Source organism: Loxodonta africana, chromosome 21 (assembly GCF_030014295.1).
Source record: "Loxodonta africana isolate mLoxAfr1 chromosome 21, mLoxAfr1.hap2, whole genome shotgun sequence".
Lineage (NCBI taxonomy): Eukaryota > Metazoa > Chordata > Mammalia > Proboscidea > Elephantidae > Loxodonta > Loxodonta africana.
This window is the reverse complement of record NC_087362.1, coordinates 19,070,703-19,095,357: the sequence shown is the minus strand read 5'-3', so window position 1 is coordinate 19,095,357 and position 24,655 is coordinate 19,070,703. Positions and strand designations below refer to the sequence as shown.

The 24,655-nt window shown below is 40.0% G+C and overlaps 1 protein-coding gene across 1 annotated transcript in view; it reads left to right on the top strand.

Moving 5' to 3' along the window:
- Nucleotides 1-24,655, top strand: part of PALLD (palladin, cytoskeletal associated protein) — a 318,926-nt gene that overhangs the window by 13,097 nt on the left and 281,174 nt on the right. The gene's annotated exons all lie outside the window — the stretch shown is intronic.

The window sequence follows — 24,655 nt, the reverse complement described above, 5'->3', positions numbered from 1 at the left end:
ATGAAAGACAGGAGCACTCTGAGTATTGATGCCTTTTAAACATTTATTGAGCATTGGTTTTATCACAAAGATTTAGATAGATTATGTCATTGAATCCTCCCAGTAAAATATCTCTTTTTTACCAGAGAGCAACCTCCTTCTCTCTTCTACTATGCAGTACTGCCTCTGGCCCTAGGGGCCAATTCATATTCTTTTTGACCATGGTAAGTGAGAAGGGCCAAAAGAAATAGCCAGGTGGAAGTTTCAGGAAAGAGGACACAACAACGGAAATCTAAAAGTATGGTTCTAATTCTAGACACCGTCACTCAGGATAACTCTCTTCATTTCCCTTTGTACCTCTATTTCTTTTCCATGTATGTAGTATCCCCTTTGGGTGGCACAAACAGTTAAGTGCCCAGCAACTAACCAAAAAATTGGTGGTTTGAACTCATCCAGAGGCACCTTGGGAGAAAGTTCTGGGGATCTGCTTCTGAAAGGCCACAGGCTTGGAAATCCCATGGAGCAGCTTTGCTCGGCACACATGGGGTCACCGTGAATTGAAATCAACTCGACAGCAACTGATTTGGTTTGATTTGGTAATATCTCCTTAACTAAAGTGACAGTCATATGAAGTTTCTTAAAAATCTCATATTCATCAGAAATAGACAGAATGCTTTTCTAATTCTTCCATCAAATATCAGTATTCAAGTTACTTAGCCTCCCTGACCTTTGTAGCCTGATCTGTAAAATAGAGGCAATAATACCTGCCTGTAAATTTTGTGGTAAAGAGTAAATGAGAGAACATCAATGGTGTGTACAGCATAGCACCTGACAAGCATTACTAGTCCAAAAAAAAAAAAAAAAAAAACCCCAAACCCACTGGTGCCGAGTCGTTTCTGACCCATTGTGACCCTATAGGGCAAATTAGAAATGCCCCCATAGGATTTCCAAGGCTGTAAAATCTTTATGGAAGCAGACTGCTACATCTTTCTCCTGTGGAGAGCTGGTAGGTTCGAACTGCCAGCCTTGAGGTTAGCAGCCAAGCTCTTAACCACTGTGCCACCAGGGCTCCTTGCATTACTAGTAGTGCCCTGTAAATGTTAATTGTATTCCTCTCCTCTCCTCAACTCCCCCAACCTCTGTATTAGTAATTTGTGATTAATATACAGATATAAAGGATTTGTATACTGAGTTTTGCTATCTACAGTGTGACCTATAGGGAGCCAGTATTGAGTAATGGTTAAGAGTTCAAGCCTTTAAGCTGACTGGTGAAGTCGAAATCCCAACTCTGCCATTTCCTGCGTGACTTCGGGCCAGTTACTTAACCTTCCTGTGCTTCGGTTTTCTCTTCTTTATAATGAGTCTAACAATAGCATCCCTCTACTAGAGTTTTTGGGAGGGCTGAATTAGTATATAATAAAAAACTTAGAAAATACCTGACACCAAGTGAGCATTCATTAAATGTTAGCATCATTACACCCGCTCATCACTTATTGACATGCTTAGTTTCCAAAGACCAGCTTGTTACGTGAAAACTGTGTTATGTGAAAATGGAGGATGGCCACATCAGATCACAAAATGGAGCATGACCACATCAGATCACAAAATGGAGGGTGACTGCATCATTACACAACTGCCAAATTACGTCATTACATAACTACCAAACCACTGAGAATCATGGCCCAGCCAAGATGACACATAACCTTAACCATTACAGTCAGTGTTACTCTCACCTCGGCCTTTGTTATTGCCAGATGTACATTAGTGTGCAAACTAGTCAGATAGATTTTTCACTGTTTTCGTAAATGCGAAACGTCTGGTACAGGGCAGGTCGATAAATGAAGGGAAGGTGTACTGTTGTTATTATTATTATTTCTACTACCTGTTATCTTTGTGGCCTCTAGTATACTTTTTAAAGTAATTGGTTATGGTAAGCTGTGCACAGTGAGGCCAAAACAACTTTTCTCAGTGCAAATCAGGCTGCTCACAGGGGGCTTATGGGAGCTGAGTGTTGACCTTGGCCCCATTAGCACTGCTCTCTAACCAGCCCAGGCACGGGGCTGTAATGAGGATTATTGAAGTAACATATGGAGAATTCTTATAGTCAGCTCTTGGGAGAGGAACAAGGCACTAAATAAATACAAGGAATTATTAAAAACTAGCGGACGACCTCGCAGGGATGCTGAACCTTGTGTGTTATTTGAAGTTCTAAGAAGAAACTGGGGCAGGAAGCCAACTTCATCACCAGGTGACAAAGTGGTCTCCTGGCTGCTGTTCAAAAGACAGCAGGCAGCATGTTGCTTCACCTAAGCAGGTCCCAGGCCATCCACGACCTTGTCCTGACTGCAGGCATCTCACCTTTCTCACACAGGCTGAGTGGCAAGAAGGGTGGGGTCTTGGTGCCAGATGCAGTGGGTGCCCTCTCCTCCTCCTCTGTATCACATTCCACGGTGCTTCTTGAAGGAGAGCTGGGCGGTGGTATTCTAAGTGAGAACCCCTGAGGAGAATATTGATGGCAAATTCCCTTTGGCACCAGTGCAAATGACTTAGGGACCACCAGCAATCTGCTCTCACAGCAGGACCCCAGTCCTAGACTGGGCCAAGCCCAGGGCTTTGTTGCCAAACCTTGACAAGTGTGTGGAAAGTGCACAGCTCTGTAATTTTGGAGATAGCAGTCCATCAGTCCCTATTTACAACTTCACCACTCACCCTTCAAACATTCCTCTCTCCAGAGTCAATCCAAACAGCAAAATGAAATGTTCTTTAAGTGGTCTCCAGGTATCACTTGTGAAATGATGTCTAGGAGGCATCCAAGAATGAAACAAGATCTGGTCCATGGCCACCACACAGCTTGAGGTCTCTGGTTTCACCCTTGATATCACTGGCATAAGATTAATTTCCATGGCTCCAAGAAATGATTATATTATCAGCTTGTTTCTGCTTGCCATAAAATAAGTAGTATCTTAGCCATGATTGTCTTACATTCTGAAGTCCTAGAAGATAAGGATAATGTCTCTGTAACTCAAGAAAATAACATACCATAATGTATAACCTTTATTTATCCATTTCTGAAGCAATGTAATTTAAAGAGACTGATAGCTTCTCCGCATTATGGTGTAAGCATAATGAGAGTTCAACCCTCAAAACTATCCGCACATTTTTAAGGTATTTATGTCAATAGCAGAAACCCTGATGGCGTAGTGATTAAGTGCTACGGCTGCTAACCAAAAGGTTGGCAGTTCAAATCCAACAGGCAGTCTTTGGAAACTCTACGGGGCTGTTTTACTCTGTCCTGTAGAGTCGCCGTAAGTCGGAATTGACTCGACGGCAACGGGTTTATGTTAACAGCACAAATGTTATGATGCATAGCCTATCCTCTCAACTTGCGTAGCAAAAACAGTTTGGGGTGGTGGTGGCCAGTAACAGAAGTAAAAAGTCTAACACTCAGATGAAAAAATATAGTATTTCTCCTGTCTTGTTTCTTTTCCCTTCTTCACACAGCTTAAAGGTGCTACACTAATTATCAAATATGAAATGGATTAAATAGATTTGGCGCCTTGTAAACCTAAAAGCCCTGATAAAGTATAAAGACTAAAACATTTGCCTGACACTTAAAACCTCGGAAGGATCTGATTAGTTTGGTTAAGGTTTTCAGAAAAGTCAGGCAGACTGTATTGACTATAATGCAAAACTTAAGACACTCTGGCTCATTTGTTACAGTGAAGTATATTTTTCTTATTCATGTTTTGTTTTCCTTCAGAGACCAGGATTAATTAAAAATACTTAAAGAAAATGATTTTCCTAAGGCTGTTAGGGACACATATCATAACAGTAGGTCCCAATAATAAATCTATGTGTGAAAATGACCTCTCGAATAAAGGATAATACATGCACTCAAAAGTCGTTGTGAAAATTGCCCTGCAGTGTTCAGAGTCCTCCTCCCCGGTGTAATCACTCTATCATGGTGCAGCCGTCAATTAAAGAACTCCAGTGTACTTAACACACAAAGAAAAAGAAATTGCATGATATCCTTGTTCATCCAGATTGGACCCTTAGAACCAGTCTGCACTGATTTCTCCTTTTTCCCTTCCCCCTTTCAATCCACTAAGGTAATTCTCTGGGGTTGTTGACAGCTTCTGAAAGTGACTTGACATGTCTGCTTCTTATAAAGAGCTAATATGCTCCAGAAAGCACCAGAGATAGTTCTTAGCAAACAATCCCATAAGCTACATTTCTTCTGCTTTTCCTGCTTCCCAGAGCATTCCCAACATTTCAGACAAAAGGGAATGCAGTTTGAACACTTTGCAATAGCTACTAGAGAGGTGTTCCAAAAGGAAGAGCAGCTTTGATTTTGAAATTTGTCCCCTTTCAGCTGTTTTGCAGCTTGGGAATTTATTCAAGGAATAACCCGTTGCCGTCAAGTAGATTCCGACTCACGATGGCCCCACGTGTGTCAGAGCAGGACCGCGCTCCAGAGGGTTTTCAATGATTGTGACCTTTTGGAAGGAGATTGCCAGGGCTTTCTTCCAAGGCACCTCTGGGTGGATTCGAACTGCCAACCCTTTGGTTAGTAGCCAAGAGCAAACTGCTTACACCACCCAGGGACCTTATTCAAGGAATAGGGTATATAAAATAGTATCTGTAATTAAGAATCTAGGGTATACTGGAGGAAGGAAAAGTACGAATACAAATCTGCCTAGACAATGAGAGATTTGCCAGTTAGTCTTCCAACATTCGAGGAATGGAAGGGGTTTCTCTGGAGATAGCTGATGCGCGGCTCATTATTAAAGAATCTCTTGGCATCAAGGATCTGCTTTTGTAGTCTCTTCAGGAATTTTCATCGTAGAAGCCGGTATCTTTATTCTTATACAGACTTGGTGAAAAACACTGTACCATTGGCCACGTGGAAAGACTTCATGATATTCCACGATTACAGCTAATGTCGCTCTGATCCCTCTTACTGTGTTACTGTGTTTTGTTTGCTTTGTGGTATTGCCTTATCTGAAATTTATTTATGTGGTTTATCATACTTATCATCTCTTTCCCACTATTCCCATCCTCACTAGAGTGAAAACCGCATGTGAGTGGACACCTTGTCTTCTTTTCCTACATAGCTGGTTCTTCGCTTTGTCCCATAATTAGCTTCTCTCTTCTCCCACTAAGACTTTCAAGATCCAAGCCAAAGGCTACTTGGGGAATGGAACTCAGGTTTCTTTGACTTCTGCAAGAACATTCCCATAAGCCACTGCTTGGCTGTTTAGGAAACACAACAGAATGCAACCTTAACGTGTCACATTCTACATATACTCTTTTATGATACAGTGTGATTTTTTTTCACCTGCTATCTGAAGCAAGATGAGCTAATCCTTGGCTAGTATTAATTTTTTTTTAACACCTCTTTACATCAATAGATCTAATTTTAGGACTACGTAAGTAAATAGGACAGTATGCTAACCTTTTTTTCCTTAATCAGATTCAGTGTAATTCTTCTTGTGACCATGGTTTTGGAAAGCTCAGTAGCCCTCATAGCAGTACGAAGCTTCACAGACAGATGGGAGAATGTATTAACCCAGGTCCAGAAGAGGGCTCTCAAATAGTAACAAAAGTAAAAGCCTAATATTTAGTGGCATACATGCAAAGTCATGGATTTATTTTCTTAATTTGGTTTCCATGCTCCCACATTGGACTCTTCCCTTAGCTTTTATAAAAAACTAAAACGGTTGGCTAAAAACTATTTCCTGATGTCTTCTTTGAACCAAAGAATAGTTTAGCTTAATTAGTAAAGTATGTCTGCCTTGAGCATTGCACTCTTTTAAAGACTTGCCTGTGTGGGATCAAATTAACAACAGCAACTCGAAAGGTTAGATGAGAAGCGTAGGGGGCTGTGAGTTTACGTCGATGGTGTTGAAATGCTTTGGAAATGGATAGCAAGAATGTAATCAATCTCACTGAACGTGTAAAAGTTGTGCATGTAAAAATTGTTAAAATATTATATCTTTTGCTGTGTATATTTTCACACACAAAAAAAAATTTTAAACAAAAAACAGCTGGCTAACCTGAGTAAAATGCATCACGTTGTATGCCAAAGATTAGACATACATTAACCTTGTTTAATCTTCATAGTAATCTTATGAGTAAAGTACAAATAAAACATGGATTTAGAAGACCCCCAGTAGTTAATGAACGATAAAACAGTAATGCAAGTTTCTTTTAAAAACATCGTTGTCCTAAAACATATATATTTCTTTTCAACTTTTAAAAAGCTTCGTAGATTGGACATTCTAATATTAGCAGGTTTTTCCTCAGGTTTCCTTTTTATACACTTCTAATGTGTTTAACATGTATAAAGTAATATTTACTTGCAATAAAAAAAGACCATGCAGAAGACTCCTAAATGAAAAGTATAAAGTTCTCTATCTTCTCTCAGCCTCAGTCCCTCCTGACAATTTAAAACTTCAATGCTTCTTATATAATGTTCCGGAAAGACATTGTTCCATTCTATATGGCTGTTATTTTACTGGACAATATGTTTTTGTCAGATTCATCTAACAATATTTTTAATTGAATTGTCATTTCCCCTTTGATGGACATTTAGGGCAGGTTGAATATTCTCACATTACTAAAAAAGCAAACAAAAAGGGCTTCGCTGGCCATCTTGTACATGTCTTTGTGATCTTGTGTAGGTATGTCGTTGTTATTGTTGTTGTTAGCTGTCCTGAGTCAGCCCCTGAAGCATGGTGATCCCATACACAACAGAATGAAATACTACCCAGTCCTATACCATCCCCACGATACACTGCAGATTGGACTGTTGTGATCCATAGGGTTTTTATTGGCTGATTTTCAGAAGCAGATCGCCAGGCCTTCGTCATAGTCCATCTTAGTCTGGAAGTTCCACTGAAACCTGTTCAGCATCATAACAACACGTATTCCACCACTGAGAGACAATGGTGGCTGATGCTGGGGTCATTTGCCAGGAATAAATCCTGTGTCTTCCGCATGGAAGGGAAGACTTCTGCCAGTGAACCACCAATGTCTCCCAAGCAGAGCATAACTTCTTAGAAATGAAATTCCTGGGTCAGATGCATATGCATTCTAGATGTTAATATTGCCAAATTCTCCTCTTAAGATGTCGTACCAACTCATTTTCCCCTATTAGTTATACCAACGTTTGATGTATAAGAGTACTGGCTTGCATTATAAATGTCTTCATTTTCCTTTTAGGTATTCATACTCCTCCACCATCCTCTGCCACCATCTCCACCAAGAACCTTCATAACCCATTGCTTTCGAGTCGATTTCGACTCATAATGACCCTACAGGACAGAGTAGAATTGCCCCATATGGTTCCCAAGGAGCGCCTGGTGGATTCGAACTGCCGACCTTTTGGTTAGCAGCCATAACTCTTAACCACTACACACACCACCAGGGTTTCCAAGAACCTGCATAGTTTACATATATCATATTTATATAATATTATGACAAAGTATAAAACAGTAGTTTCTGAATATCCCTTTGTTTTCTCCCTCAGGTAAAGTATGTACATTCTAGTAATATTATTTGCTAAAAAAAAAAATACAAACAACTTTCTAAAGATTAAATGATATAATCCAAAGGTTGGAGAATGAGATCTTAACCACCACTCCTCAAGGGAGAAAAAAAAAAAAAGAAGAAGAAGAAAAATCTCAAAGGAAAAAAAAAAATGCCTTTTTAGTATTATGATTTAACTTAGCTAATTGCGGTTCAAAGATTAATGCAAGAAGGCAAAAGGCTCAAGAATGAAGTCAATTTTTCCTGATGTTAGGAATAAATCTATAAATTCTCATTATATGAATTGCTGAAAAATTACTGTTCAGGGATCAATAAACCACTTCTAAAGCAGTGTAAGGAGACCGTTCCATCTCCTCAGTGTACGAGTTACAATGCCATTGTTAGGCTCCACAGTGCGAGGTGAACTGTTCTCTCGGCCATTTAACATGGCAGTAAGTGACCTGGCAACGGATGGAGCATTTTCTCTGTGACATCCGAGGTTGACTGCTCAGTCACTGGCCACAAAAGCTCTTTCTAATCTTACCGGAATTTTTAGAGCTCTGAAGTACTTTAGCTCTCAGTCAGAAATCACAGTGACACTGTTCAGATAAAAGAAGCGGGAAGTTTTTACTATTCCCCCTCAGCAGCATGAGGCTCAATTAGAAAAATCGGAGATCATGCATATTATGCATTTAAAAAAATGTTACCATTGACTTGATTCTGACTCATAGCGACCCTATAGGACGGAGCAGAACTACCCTATAGTGTTCCCAAGGAGCAACTGGTGGATCCCATCTGCTGACCTTTTGGTTAGCAGCCTGAGCTCTTAACCACTGTGCCACCGGGGCTCGTACCGGAGCAAAAATACAAATTTTGCATCTATTTGGGAGAGTTGCTTTCTAGCAAAGGTGAATAGTAAAAAACAGTGATACTGCACCACAGCCTGCTTAGGGCCTGGTTTTCCTTTATTTTTTATTTTAAAATTTTTATTGATTGATTTTGACCTTTTCACACTGAGAACAGACAACACCTGAGGGAGCAGAGACAGATGACTCATTCGGTGCAGAAGCTACAAGGCTACCACCCTTTCCAGAGATTTGGGCGTGAGGGTTAAAATGCTGAAGGGAGATGTTCACAGGGTGTGCTTTCTTTGGGGAAAAGCGCTTTTCTGTCCCAACAGAGATTTTTCCGGGTATGCCAAACCCAAGCAGAGATCATGACTTTGCTTCACTCTTTGGGTGATAAATATTGGATTCTTCCCCAGGAAGAATACTGAAATCAGAAAGGTTGTCACAATTTGGGGAAAAGGGAAAGATTCGGAAATGGTTTTGGTTATGCGCTTACTATCCAACTGTAGGGAGCCCTGGTGGTACAGTGGTTGAGAGCTATGGCTGCTAACCAAAAGGTCTGCAGTTCAAATTCACCAGCCACTCCTTGGAAACCCTGTGGGGCAGTCCTATAGGGTTGCTATGAGTCGGAATTAATGCAATGGGCTTATCAAGATTTAGGATACTATCTGAATATATGAGCAAAATAACTTCCACAAAAACTATTCTTTAGTTAAATAACGTCTTTTAAAACTTTTTGAAGCTTGCAAATGTGCTTCTAAAAATTAAATTATACCTCACTGGATTTGAATTTTGGCATGAGAATTCCTAACACACACATTTTTAAAGTTAAAGGTTCTACATCAATGAAGTAGGGCTGAAGCATAAACCTCAGCCAAGGAAAATGGGCAACTTGAGTATAAAGCAAGATACTACAGAATATAATTAGATTTAGAAAGCATTTTCTTTTAGAGGAAATATGGTAATGTCACATTTTAACCCAGGCTTTTGTATAAAGTATGAGATAGATTTGTAAAAATACATTTTGTGATGCAAACTGGTTACAAACGTGGAGACTTTGTAGTTTTTTGCGCGGTGAGTATAAGCTTCATTTAACAACTAATGCCATCCCCAATAAACCATTCTGATTAAAAAAAAACCTGGGAAATCTCAAGCAATACTGATTGAATTAGGCTAGTTCTAATAAATACATCATAATTAAGAAGATTATGCCACCCTCTAGTACTCAGCACGCCAGGCACTATGCATCTTGTCCCATTTTCATGCATCAGCTATCCAATGCTTGCTAAAAGATTATAGCACCAGTCATAATAGTCTCTCTGTCAGTTACTCAAAAAGGGCTTGAATTCTCTCTGCAACATCCCTGTTCATTGGATCTCCACTTTCAATAGTGACAGAGAAGGAGTCCCTCGGTGGTGCAAAGGGCTTTCTAAACATTGAGTGACACAATCCAAACTTTGGGGAAAATCAGATCAGCTCAACTAAATCGAAAGGTTGGCAGTTTGAGTCTGCCCTGAGGTACCTCAGAAGAAAGGCCTGGAGATCAACTTTTGAAAAAAATCAGCCATTGAAAACCCTGTGAAGCACAGTGGCATTGCCTTGACTGGTTGGTTGGTTGGTTGGTGACAGGGAACTCACAAGCTCACTCCGATCTAGTTCATCTTTGCATATATGAAATAGTTTTAGGCATGAGATACCCCAGGGAATTTTTTTTAGGTCCTACAAACTGGACCTAATACAGTGCCCAGACAAATATTTTCACGGCCCACTTAAAAACTATGGACCCATGGAACACGAAAAGCAGGAGGAAGACTATGATAATTCTCACACAAAAAGAAGTGAGAAAAGGCATGAGTGTGGAACAGCATTTACAGATAGAAGGACCCCTTTACATTTTCTAGCAAAAACTCATTTTTTATTTCCCCAGCATCATTACCAGTGATAAGGCATCGAGGAAAGGCCTTCTCACAGTGTACACAGACCTGATAGGATGACATGAGCTGCTGCCTACTCTCCCTTGTCAGAAGCAATTCTTGGGAGCCCCCAAAAGAGGCATGGCTGGGACAGAGATGAATTATCACGATGTCTTGACACACACACGATGGGCTCTAAGAATTCAAATCCTCCTCCACAAGACAAACAGTTTGATTATAAAGCAGGCTGCTTAGTAACGCCCTATTCTTCCCCTGCACAGCCAACACATAGAGCCATTATTACCAGGGACATTTTTTAAATGCAAAAGCACACACATATTTTTATTTGCAATGCAAGCAAAAGAACCATTATAATTTCCTGTAACTAATAAATATCGTATGCTAAAACCTTTTATTCTTTTGCTGGCACCATGTTGTAGTTTTAGGGCTTTTTTTTGTTTGTTTGTTTGGTTTTGTCTTTTGCCAAATCTTTAAGTGCCTCTGAAGCCAATTTTCAAAGCTGTGTCTGAGATCACAGTAACTGGGGCATGCAGGGTATAAGCGCCAAATGGGGGGATAGAGCTGGACAGTGGGGTGCTCTGGTGGTTATCAGGAGAGAGAACATTCTCAGCCTGACATAAAAAATCCGCGTATTTCCAAGGAAAAGCTTTCAAGTCTACATTGGCTCAGCACATTAATTTTAACAGTGTTTTTAAAAAGCTCACCTATTCCAATGAAACATCAGCCTCAGGTAATTTGTTTTGAAAAGCCAACTGAAACGAAACATGTCATTTTATTCGTTATTCAAATAGCCAATTAAAACAAGGTATAATTAATCTCAACTTCCGGCTCTTGCTCATACACCTGAGGCCCCTCCCTGCTCCAGGCACAGCTCCACACACCCAGGATCTGAGGGGAAGCAGTGGAAGCAACTTCCTTGGAAAATGGCTCACTTTTCTACAAACCCTTAAGTATGTATTTGATCCAAATGGTTGGGAGGAGGAGGACAGAGAGTATTTGGAGAATTTCCTGTGTGTCTAGAGTCCAAAAGGTAGTTAGCAGGATGTTTGAAGATCTTTCAGGAACTTGATTTAAGGAGCATGTCAGAAGTTTAAACCAAGTATTGCGTATATATAGGTATGTGGGGTGTGTGTGTGCGTGTGTGTGTGTAAACGTTGCTCAGTCTTTAATGAAGACTTTCACCATTTAAACCAAGGCTGGTGCAGGGCTCATGAGTGCTACCTGCTAGCAATCAAATTCCAGCCACTCCTAACTTTTCATTATCTAAACTGAGTTTTATCCTGGGTAGATAACTTGATTTATTCTAGCTCTCCTTGGAAAGCTGACCTCTGAAAGTGGCTTACAGAAGTAACACAAAGTAAGAACAGGAAGAACAAGAAGCATCCAGGAGAGGAGACAGCTTTGGAAAGAGTTAACTTGGAACACCTTAACTTGAAGAAAGAGAGAGAAGGAATTCTTTTCATATGGTTACTAACTGACTGACCAGGCCAGTTTGTAGTTCAACGTCTCTCATGCTCACACTCTGTTTTAAGGTGTTGGTTTTGTGGTTCCTCAGAGACCACGCGAGCCACATTTGAACATCTTTAGACAAGAAAGTCAGAAAACTGTGACGGGGGTCTCAAAGCTCTTCTAAAGCCTCTGAGAAAACATCCCCAAACGTGAGACTAAAGCTGCCCTCCTTGCCCTGAATAGCTGTCGCTGGCTGACTGATGTAACCTCAGCCAGGGCGGGGTTAGGTGAAGACTCATGTGGAGAAGAGATGGAAGACAGAAAAGCAAATACCTTTGAAATCTAATGTTTCCTTTTTTTTAGAAAGAGGGATGTTTTCCCTCGTTCTCTATCCCCACTTCCATTCTGTTTTGTCCTTTCTGTCCCCTAATCATGATTACCCAACCCAGTACCCAGTGTAGCTGGTAGCAATATTAAGGCGAGAAACTGAGGGGCTGACTAATGAAGTGGAGGAAATTTTAGATGAAATCTCTTTTACTTTGACATTGGGGAAAGATGTCCTACTGCTGGAAAGGAAGTTGTAGTCAATGTAATTGCTTGTCAAGAGCAAAGAAATAACTACTGAGCTTTCTGGGAGTCCACACGTGAACTGTTTTAGGCAGGTTTCTGTAATTCCAGAGCTGAAGACACCAAGAGGAGCGGCTACCTCTTTCCCTAGTTTGACTTTAGTCTTTTAGGGTTTCATACCTACTGCCCTCAAGTCGATTCTGACTCATGGTGACCCCATGAGTTACAGAGTTGAGTTTTCTTAGCTGTAGTCTTTACAGAAGATCGCCAGGCTTTTCTTTCACAGCCTCACTGGGTGGGTTCAAACTGCCAACCTTTTAGGTTAGTAGCCTCGTGCAAACCGTTCACACCAGCCAGGGACGTTTAGGGTTTCACAACTCTGAGGCAATCACTGGATTTCACTGGAAAAGTTCCAAAAGCATAGAAGACTGACAGCATTATCTAATAAAACATCTCCCATTCTATCCCCTTCGGAATGTATTCCAAGTTGCCACAATAACTAATAATTACCTGCCATCACTGTGGCAACAGAATAGCTGAGCGTGCACCTCTGGCTGTTCTATTATGCAATCCCTCATTCTCAGGGTTTCTCTGTAAATCCATTCTTTCCCTCAACGCTTTGAAGGCTTGGAAGCATTCAGTACAAATTTTCACAATATGGGTAACTTTGAAGTGCGACTTGTCGGGTCATGCTAGCTTACTTGTTTGCTTTCTTAGAGGATTCTTGAGGCAGAATCTTTTTTTTTTTTTTTCACTAACAGGTGTAACATAAGAATTTTCTGAATGAGTGACAGGAGGGTTGGGAGTTTTTTTTCCTCTCATACTGTGAAATGTACTTTTATCGACTCATGGAGATGAATCACATTTGCAAAGAATGAAAAATACTCACTAATGCCAAAAATCACATTTTCAAGTTGCCCTGGCAGTGAGCTCTAAGTGAGACAACTGCACGTCTTGGTTTGCCTGGGACAGCCCCTATCTAGCCCTGTAATTATTAACAGCGATCTGTGTCACGTTCAGAAATGTCCTGGCATGGACAATATATTATACGGTCAGCCTGGGCATTTTCCAAAGAGGAAAAAAAAACAGCAATTTTATATGTCCTGACAAAATAGCAGCTTGTCCAAAAAAGCACAGACAATTCAAAGATCACTGAGAGGTCAGAAAGCAACATTTCACAGATATTCCTGTCTAAGAAAATCGTATTTAAACATAGGCTGTTAAAGCAGATGTGGCAAATATGTGGCAGCTCAGGGCCAACCCTAACCAGTTGGTAGTGACTGCCCAGAGCACCACCTGAGAAGGACTCAGAAGCCCAGTGTGGGCCAGCGGGAAAGAATACTTTGCCCTTTTATTGATGTCTGTTGTGGGCACTGGCAGAGGTAGCTGTAAACTGTATGCCAGTTACTAATTGTCCTTGTCCTAAAATTAGATGGGATCTTAGTGATAATTCAACCCAGTGTTTCCAGAACGTATTCCACATAACACTAATCCTTCGACACGATTCTCAAAACGAGCGTTCCGTGTCCAGTAAGACTGAGAAGGATGTCTACATAGCGCTCTCTTGGAAATTCAGTGTATGTTGGCACAGCCAAGGTTCTAAAAAGTTCTGTAATAAAGACAAATGTTTAACTTTGTGTAACCCAGTGCGACATAAACTTATTTAGCCACGGAACCCTTTTTCAATGTTATCTGTCAATTTGCGACAGAACTAGCTTCTTGGGACACGTTTGAGGAAGCACTGGTCCAGCTCATTCCTTGTATTTCACAAATAAGGAAACCCAGGCCCTAAAAGAAAGAGTGACTGGATGAAAGTCAGCTTAGCTGGGCTGTCATCCAAGCTAAACCAGAACCCAGGACAACTGGATCCCAATCCCAGGTCCCTTCTACTCCATCACCAATGTGGAAAATGTTAGAAGCAATCTAAGATTTTAACAGCTTCTGGCAGCACAATATTTAGTATAGATTCCACGCGCCTGTTTTTATACTTGTTTTTTAAGGATGATGATTAAATACCTGCATGCTCAATGGTGTCCACACATGAAGCAACCTTCCAGGGTAAGAGAAAAAAAAGATGAAATTATTTTTCAAGTTCAGTTTTAGCTGGATTGGCTTTTCCCCCCGTATTTTATCTTTCTTACTTAAAAGATAAAGTGATTATTAGAAGAAAGAGTTGGTAGGTGTGAGCCTGGTTTTGGTTCACATCTATTTTATCATTTCCTGGGCTTTGAATTTCAAAAAGCCAATCTATTTATTGGTCTCTTTTGGACCGTAAGGTTAAAGTACATCTGTTGTCCACACAAATTTAGCTATTGGCCTTCGGGCTGAGCAGTCATGAAATTATAGCCACAGTAAATTTAGGCAAGAACTAATTTCACTTCAGACTGCCTATAAATCCACATGACAGAATAAACATGGTGTGTCCTGTGGTTAATGCGAACACATGCAAAAAATTAAGAAATCTTTGGTGACAAGACAAAAACTGCTTCATAAAAGTGAATCAGTGTTTAATTGAGGATAAATGAAGTGAGCTATTTGCAAATGGCTCAACGTTGAGCTTAAGAATAAACAAAACTCATCTTGGACATAAGTTGCCGATTTTGTCTCCGTGGCTCTCCAACTCATGGCAGAGCACCGCCATTCCATGGGAAGAAAGGAACACCTGGAAAATATAACCACTGCTGAACCATTCATTTCTCTGGGGTTTTTTCTTACCCTTTATTTCCACTATAATAACATTAAAGGAACTGGTTGCTATAGTTTTCTTCATGCGTGTGTTTCCATGAAGACACGTGGCTGCTTACACGTTGGGAGATAGGAAGGGGCAGCTGGGGGCTAAATTTGCCATCCGACAATCACCATTGGCATCCCTTTGAAGATACGTTTTTCCAGGAAGCACAAATCAGTGAAATTCTGAGGAACGAATAGGGAGGCATCTTTCGACATAACTTTGCTTCCTTCTCAGGATAAAGGGGGAGAAAATTAAAATCCAACTGTTGATGACACTTTCTGAGTTTTATAAGCTAGGTTTGTTTCATTTTAAAAGCCACGTGTTTTAAAATACACAAGGTACAGAAAATTTCCATGATACATAGTTGTGGTTCAATAAAATAAGGGTAGCCGAAAGAAACTGCCAGTCATAAAATCTATATTTCCTGAGAATTGATAGTATTAGAATGGATATTATTAGCCAACTCGTGAGCCAACCGATGCCATATGTGATTTTTCTAACATAAGCTATTTGTAGACTCTACCGGAAAGGGTATGTATGTGGATTTGCTGGTTCCTCCCATTTATCAGTTAAATTTATACTCATATAAACCAGCAATTATTGCCCTATCTTAGAGAATCAGAGTCTTCTGAACTTTCCCAGATGTGTGTCTCAGCTGCGTTATACGGATCTGAGCCCCATTGCCAGCTGCCAGGGTCACAAGAGAAGGAAAAAAGGAAGGCCACGTCAGGGAAGTAAATTGTAATATTTTCTCACACTGCCCAAGAATGGAAACGATTGGTGGTGTTCAGAGACAGCCATTTGCTCAGAAGCAGCTGCGATCCCTCTGATTTTAGTATCCTCGTGACCCCTTTTGATCCCTAAACCAAACAGTCCCCGAGACTGCAATCAGAGGCAGCTGCTCTCCAACAAGCAGACTGACACCACATCGGCGGTTACCTTAAACCTCACCTTGAAATGCAAAAAGTGAACAATTCAATATTGAACGTTTCTGTGTAAAACACCTTCTTGAATTTCAGTACTGATGCCATAATGGGATCCTTGAACTTTTGGCACCATCTCATTTTTAGGCTGCAATGTTAGAAAAATCCTGAGAAAAAGATACTATGCAACAATGAATATATGTTAAAAAAAAACGATGAATATATGTAGTAATGAATATATAGTGTGTGTACATACAGATATGTATACATACTGTGTTTTTACACAAATAATGCACACCTACATTTGTTTACCAACCATTTCCTCCTCCTGCAAGGTATTTTCATAAGCACACTATGCTAATTTTTTTACAGAACATGTTAAAAAAAAAAAACTGGCATAGCAGCGCTTAGGAAAATATCTTGCGGGGGAAGCGCACAGCTTGCAAACAAACGTAGAAGCTGCATGTTATTTGTGTAAAAATGCAGCATATATGTATATATAAACCCATTGTGTGGAGTCGATTCCGACTTATAGCAACCCTATAGGACAGAATAGAACTGCCCGGTAGGGTTTCCAAGGCTATAAGCAGAGTGCCACATCTTTCTTTCGAGGAGCAGCTGATGGGTTGGAACTGCCGAACTTTCCGTTAGCAGCCCAGCGCTTTAACAGAGCAGTGGTTGCTAACCAAAAGGTCAGCAGTTCGAATCCACCAGCTGTTCATTGGAAACCCTATGGGACAATTCTACTTTGTCTTGTAGGGTTGCTATGAGTCAGAACCAACTCAAAGGCTATGTTTTCTTTTTTTTTTTTTTGGTACGTATATGCGTGTGTGTGTGTGTGTGTGTGTGTGTGTGTGTGTATCCTTGTTTTCAAAATTTCAGCACAGAATGACATAAAGAAATAAATCATATTTTTACAGCTTTGATATACTTTTTTTTCCAGGGTAGGGGCCTAGTCTTATTAATCAGTACAACAGTAGGTACGTGGAAAACTACCATTGAATTAATTGAGGAAGTATGTGCTTACAAGGGTTGAACAAATAAATAGTTTAGATAATACCTATCATTGTTGCTATCTAAATATGCAACCCTTCCATTTCACACACAAAAAATGTTTTTATATATAAAAACAGAGCTTTAACTACTCCAATCCTTTTTTTATGTGCCATAAATCTTTTGTGAAAATTCAAGATTCACGAAGTCATCAACATTATCCCCTCTCCACTAAACTGATTTCTACCTAAGTATTCTATCCAAAGCAAATGTAATCTACAAGGAGAAGCTTTTTACCAGTTTTTAAACATGTTTAAAGCCGTGCATACTCGCATGTGATGGAAGAACCTGACATCATCACATGAAGTGTTTTCAACATTGCCTATTTCCGTAATTGAGTTTTCTTCTCTGACTTCCCTACGGCTCCATGAAATAAAAAAAATCCCACTTAACTGTCACCTATACCACCAATCAGATTCTGTATTACAGTCTAAGTGCAATTAGCCCCTTGGTGAATGAATGAATGAATATGACTGCATCTCCTATTTCCAAAAAACGTAAGGTTATTTTCATCGCCTATTTAGGGCTTTGGGATCTGACAACCAGTCATAACTGGTTTACTCCTATATTAGCGACTCAACTCTTTTCTGTAGGGTCACTATGAGTTGGAATCGACTCAACAGCAGCGGGTTTGGGAAATCTTTTGAAGGGGGATTTACCACACAAGCTGAGTTTTTACTTCTCAAGCTTCCCTCAGCTCCCTGTTGCATGGCAGTTATACAGCTGCTTAGCAGCCCCACCAGAGATTATGGGGGGTGGAATCAGTAAACTTTGTTAAAACTTGTTTATATCCATAGTAAAAACGCTCGGTGAAAGATGAAGCTAAAAATATTGAGGAAAATGAAGCTTTGGGGATTATCTGGATTGAATTGTCCTTGTTCTTTTCGTCCCTGTAGATAAATGAGAGTTCACTATATCTAAAAATACAGTGATAACTGCTTCGCAGGACTATTGTGAAAAAAAAATAAGGTCTGATTTGCAAAACACATAGCATACCTTCAATGAGTAGTCATTATTTTCCCTTAATTTGAATTTATACAAGTCCTTAAGAGCCATCATTGTTCCCAAATATTGTATAGTATCCTCATCCTAACTATGAAATTATAATTATGCATTTTGACTGTGTTGTGATAGAAAATTCCAAGTACCATTAAAACTGAAATTTATCAGAGGTACAGAATGGGAATGTCGATACTTGGATTTTAATTTTCCAGTATGCTATCCAATATCCTGTTCACTAGATACACGGTGTCCAGGTATTAGAAATGAAGTAAAAAAAAAAAAAAAAAGGCAAGAAGGCTATAGTGGCAGAGGGGAGGGGAAGGGGGATTGTCATCAAAGGGGTTTTACCTAAGTGGACTCTTTCTTAGGAGCCCTGGTGGCACAGTGCTTAAGAGCTTGGCTGCTCACCAAAATGTCAGTAGTTCAAATCCACCAGCTGCTCCTTGGAAACCTTATAGGGTCGCTATGAATCAGAATTGACTCGATGGATTTGGTTTTTGGTTTTAGGCTCTTTCTTAGCCACCGTAGATGCTTCCACACATACTTCCCTCACTGCCAAATCCCCACTTCGCTCCTATCCCATAATAACACAGGAAGGGCTTTCAGGATCCAGAGGAAAGAAACAATGTTTCTTCTACAAAAGAGACCAAGTTGAGGGTGACAAATGCGTTTCATCTCAAACTCCAGCTTTAGTTGCTTTGTGGCCGGCTTGAACAGCTATGCAGGGATTCTGAGACACTGTGGTTCACTAGAAAGGAACATTCCAATCAACCCGTGACATCTGACACAGGAGAAGGAAGGGGGACAGTGTCCTTATGTGTGCCATAAGGACAAAACTGAACCCGTCCTTTTTTGTATGCTTCCCAGTGTAACCAGCAGTGCTTCTCTTAAACCACACTCACAAAAAGAACTTAATGTACGAAAACTTTCAGGTCAAAAGTTAGTCAACAGACCTAACTTTTGCCTCCTCTTTAAAGAAAACTAAGGAAACCCTGGTGGCGTAGTGGTTAAGTGCTACGGCTGCTAACCAGCGGGTTGGCAGTTCAAATCCACCAGGTGCTCCTTGGAAACTCTATGGGGCAGTTCTACTCTGTCCTATAGGGTCGCTATGAGTCGGAATGGACTCGACGGCACTGGGCTTGGTTTTGGTTTTTTAAAGAAAACTAAACATGGTTGAGTTCTTTGCCAGGAAGCTGATAGAAGTATGACCTTTCAGAAATTTAACTGAATACACATGGCTGTAGCACATTTAATTCATCTCCCTGTAGTGTCAAAACTTCAAAACTCTAGGATTCTCTCATTTTAGATAAGAAGGTGATTTGTCATTCACCTGCTATATGAAGACTAGACAAGGCTGATTTCCTCTTCTAATATATGCGTTAACTAGGTTATTTTGGGTTTAATTTTATGCTTTTTAAATGCACTTCAGTTTGAATAGGTGAGAGTAGATAAACTTTTCTCCATATCTATCATAAGATAGCAGCTATGACAGACATTATTTAAACGATTTATTTGTTTAATCCTTTCTTCATTTGTAACCATATGCTTCTTCAATTAACTCAATGGCAGTTTTCCATGTACCTACTCTTGTACTGGTGAATGAGACCAGGCCCCTACCCTGGAAAGGCTTCCATTCTACTAGGATGGAAAGGTACAGGAAGTTCATTTCAATACCGTGTGAGAAGTACAGTGGTAATGACATAGTTGTTCTTAGTTGCCTGGAATCAGCTGTGGCCGATGGTGACCTTATATATATAGCAGAAAAAAACATCACCGGGTCCTATGCCGTCTTCGTAAAGATTGGTGTGTTCAAGTCCATTGCTGCAGCTGCTGTGTCAGTCCATCTCCTTGAGGATTTCCCCAGTTCTTGTTGGCCCTCTACTTTACCAACCATGACGTCATTTTCTAGCAATCGCTTTTTCCTGATGATGTGTCCAATGTAAGCAAGTCTAATTCTCACCATCCTGGCTTCTAAGGAACATTCTGGTTGTACTTATTCCAGGACTGATTTGTTCATTCTTTTGGCAGTCCAAGGTAGATTCAGCTCTTAACAAATCCACAGTTTGAGCACACCAATTTTTCTTCTGGTTTCCTTTTTCATTATCCAACTTTCTCATGTACACGAGGTGATTGAAAAGTGACATAGACAAAATGCTAACGTCATTGAAACACTCATGGATCCAGTGTACTATTACATAATAACATTTCAAAGAATTTAAGCTCTTACTCACTTTCACCTTTCATCAGTGAATTTTCTACATCGTTTCCTGAAATAAATTTAAACACAATCACTAAACATGCAACCCTTCCAGTTCACAGAAACTTTAAAATCATGGAACATTATGGCTAGAAAGTCTTATCTTGGACTTTCCTAAAGTCACAACTGAGCCTCTTTGCTAGGCCGTTTCTAACTCTAATGTGCAAATGGTTCCAATCAAAAATTAAATACACATTTATCTAAATCTTGGCAACACTGATACATCAGGAGCCAGGCTGCCTTTTCTGTTTCTTCGGGAGTCTGCCATTCAAATATTTGCAGTTGTTCCCCTTTCTTTGGGTCACACCCTGTCTTACCACATTATAATAGCTTGGGACTAGTCACTTGATGAGGAGTCCTGGTGGTACAGTGGTTTAGCACTCAGGTGCTAATCGAAGGGTTGGTGGTTCAAATCCATCAGCAACTCCGCTGAAGAAAGATGTGGCAGTTTGCTTTCGTAAAGATTAAAAAACCAAAACCAAACCTATTACCATCGAGTCGATTCTGACTTATAGGGACCCTATAGACCAGAGTGGAAACCCTGGCGGCATAGTGGTTAAGTGCTATGGCTGCTAACCGAGAGATTGGCAGTTCAAATCTTCCAGGTGCTCCTTGGAAGCTCTATGGGGCAATTCTACTCTGTCCTATAGGGTCGCTATGAGTTGGAATCGACTCGACAGCAGTTGGTTTGGTTTTTGGTTTATAGACCAGAGTAGAGCAGGCCCATAGGTTTTCTAAGCAACAGCTGGTGGATTCAAACTGCCAACGTTTTGGTTAGCTTACAGCCTTGGAAACCCAATGGGACAGCTCTATTCTGTCCCATAGGGTCGCTTTGAGCTGGAATCAATTCAGTGGCAATGGGCTTGGTGTTTGGTTTAGGCACTTGACAGGCACTTACATCAGTAACAATTTGATATTCCCTGACAGTGTGGAAGCAGTATAAATGGCTCATGTTAATTACTATATTTACTACCTGATTTGGACAAATCTAGCCTTTTCTCTCCATTATTTCCTCTACATTTTACAATCTGCGATACTTTTTACAGTTTATTCCCTCACAGAGCTGGAGAAAAAAAGTACGAGTTTTTAGGGAAAAAAAAAAAAAAACAGGTCAGCCTAGTGGTTTGTAAGCACCAACCATTTGTACCATTTGCAACTGCTGAACAGTTCTATTACATAATGAGCCATTTTAGAGGGCTGAATAGACACATTAGCCTGCTGCAGGAGATGTGTTGCTGCTTTAATCTTTCTGACAGTATTAAGATATATTTCAAATATTTTATTGTGCTTACTGATTATTTTCTTCAGCCTTACCCTTATTTTCATTGCTCAGGTAATAACTGGTCTCCAATCATTTAAAAAAAAAGAAATACAGGCTCTGTGGAATGAATATGCTACAAAAGCGTTTTGCAACATATGTGTGGGATGCTGGCAGGTGCTAAGTGAGAAAGAATCTCGTGGTCAAATAAGTTGAGTAAATACTGTAATAGACAACATTGATTACTTCACTGCAGGACTTCTGAGTCTTTGATAAGAAAATGTGAATTGCAAACATCAAGGAGTTACGATATAATCGGCAACATTTTCCAATCTATGAGGCCATAGATCCTTTCCCTACTTTTTCCATGGGACCCGTATTCCAGAGTCATAAGTAGCAGATAATAAGCATATTTAAAGCATCGACTATGTACAGTATGCTCCAGACCAACAAAAAGTACAAAAATAACAAAAAAAAAATTTTTTTTTTGCAATCAAAAAGTCGGTTTTCTAGGTAGGGAAATAGTACCTAAATGCGTGAGCCATCGAATAATGCTATACAGAAACAATGCAGAAAGTGTCACAGTGATGGATGACTAATTGTCAAATGAATGATGTTAAAAAAAATTCAGTGTAAAGTTGAAAGAAACAAAGAGAGCACAATTATGTGTACACTTGTGTGCAAGGAACTAGGGACACACCACACATAAAATGTGGTTGCCATGTTAAAGAAGTGAATAACCTATTCATGGAGAGCCAGAGCTCTGTGATGCAGCTTAGTGGGCTCCAGAAACATATTAGACCAGAGTTTCTTAAACTTCACTGTGCATATGAATCACCTGGGAGCTGAACTGATTCTGTAGATTTGGGGTGAAGGTCAAGATTCCACATTCCTCACAAGCTCCGCAGTGATGCTGCCGCTGCTAATCCAAGGATCACACTTTAAGGAGCAAGGAGTTAAAGCAGAAATGGGCAAACTTTTTCTATAATGGTCCGTATAGTAATAATCTTAGGCTTTGTGGGCCGTACAGCCTCTATCACAACGCCTCTGCTATTGTAGTGAGAAAGCAGCCATAGACAATACGTAAACAGTGAGCATGGCTGTGTTCCAATAAAGCTTTATTTATGGACACTGTAATTTGAACTTTGTATAATTTTCACATGCCGTAAAATATTACTCTTTTTTTATTTCTTTTTGGAATAGGTATTTAAAAAATATAAAAATCATTCTTAGCTCCCAGGCTATACAAAAATAGGCAGCAGGCCCACAGGCTGAAGTTTGCTGACCAGTAAATTAGAAGACAATATATTACCCCCACTTGGGTGGCTGATGAAGGCTTCCCTATGAAGTACATCTAACCAAAAGGAATTCATCTTTCTGTCTTGTAAGCCTCAATAGTGTTTTTCTGGCTTCAGTTTCCCCTATGAGTTGGTTTATATCTCTTTTATGGAAGTTAAGAAAGCTTTAATTGACAATACAGACAGAAAAACATTTCAACTAGTTTCAAAGTTCACCAGGCATAATTCTTTATGTCACCTGTGAGTATGTAATGCAATAGCTTCCACATAAGACGTGTTCAGCAACTATGTGTGCAGTTGAATTTAAATCTGTTGAAGGAGTCTTTAGCTTGACCTTAAGAAACAATGGCCCCTACCAAAAAAAAAAAAAAACCAGACCCATTGTAGTCGAGTTGATTCCGACTCATAGCGACCCTATAGGACCAAGTAGAACTGCCACATAGGGTTTCCAAGGAGCAGCTGGTGGATTTGAACTGCCAACCTTTTGGGTAGCAGCCAATCTCTTAACCATTGCACTACCAGAGCCCCGGGAAAAGGAAAGTAGGCAGATAATACACGAAGACCGAGTACCAAAAAAAAACAAACCCAGTGCCGTCGAGTCGATTCTGACTCATAGCGACCCTATAGTGGGACCAATAAATGCATACAAATGTTTGACAGAGCAGAGGATTAATATAAGAAAATAATAGAAAATAAAGTCAAGGCCAACTTATAGGAAGGGCCTCAGTGTCAGAGTATGGAAAGAATTGACAGCTTACTGGATATGGAAAGAGTAATTAAAAGACTAAAGCCGTGATTGGTGCTCATGGATAGGATCTGGATGAGAGTTGTGAAAAGAACAGAAAAGAAGGGAATGAGAGATGGCTCTAGGCTGGAAAGTTCTCCAAGACTTTATGGAAACAAAGAAAACCACAAAATGCCCCAGAATCAAGAAATACTGGCCTCAATTGACCTTCAAAAGTAATATCCATGAGATTGCGTGGGGTGTTCAGTGTGTTGGTTAAGGTATGTCCTTCAATTCCCAAAGTCATATCTGTTCTTTTGCAAGCCTCCCATACTTAATTGCTTTCTGGTGTTGATACACTGGATATTAACAAACTGATTTGCTTCATTAAATTTATTTTCAAATTGGATATATACAAATACCTACATCATGCCAACCTAAAATGCAGAACACTTTAGACAGACAATCTTTAGTGCCCTGTTTTCACGAAAGGATACCATGTCTGAAGTCTTTTATGGCAGATGAGATTCCGAAAATCTTGAAATGCTAATGAAAAATGAAATGGACAGTATTGTCCCAAAGACTTCAGTCCTTTTAGTTGTATTAAGTGGTACATTCTTACACATTTCTTTTAAAAATAATTCACGCTTGGCAGGTCTTCAGGGCAGCTTTGTATTTTTTTTTTTTTGTAAAACGTAAAGGCAACCAAATCCTTTGAAATTTTGAGGTGCTGGAGGAATGGGGAACAGAGCGTGAGAGAGAACCTGTGTGAAAGCAATCTGGCCCCTAGCAGGCTCCTACACCAAGGTCCTGGTTGTTTGGGAAAGGAAAATTGCTGACCAGCAAGAATGAATTATGGCACAGCCTCTACGTCTCTCTAACGTCTCCCAGGCCACGTGATCTGCTAGAAAATTTTGTTAATATCAGAAATGTGGAAGGCATTAAATCTCTTGATGCTCAGCTGATCAGAAGCCTTAGGGTCAACAAAAATATGGCTGCCTATGATTTCTTAACAAGCATGGTGAGGTTTCCCTAAAACATCAGGAGTTCTGAGCATAGTGTTTATATTACTTTTCTGTTTTTCTTTCAATAAGAACAATAG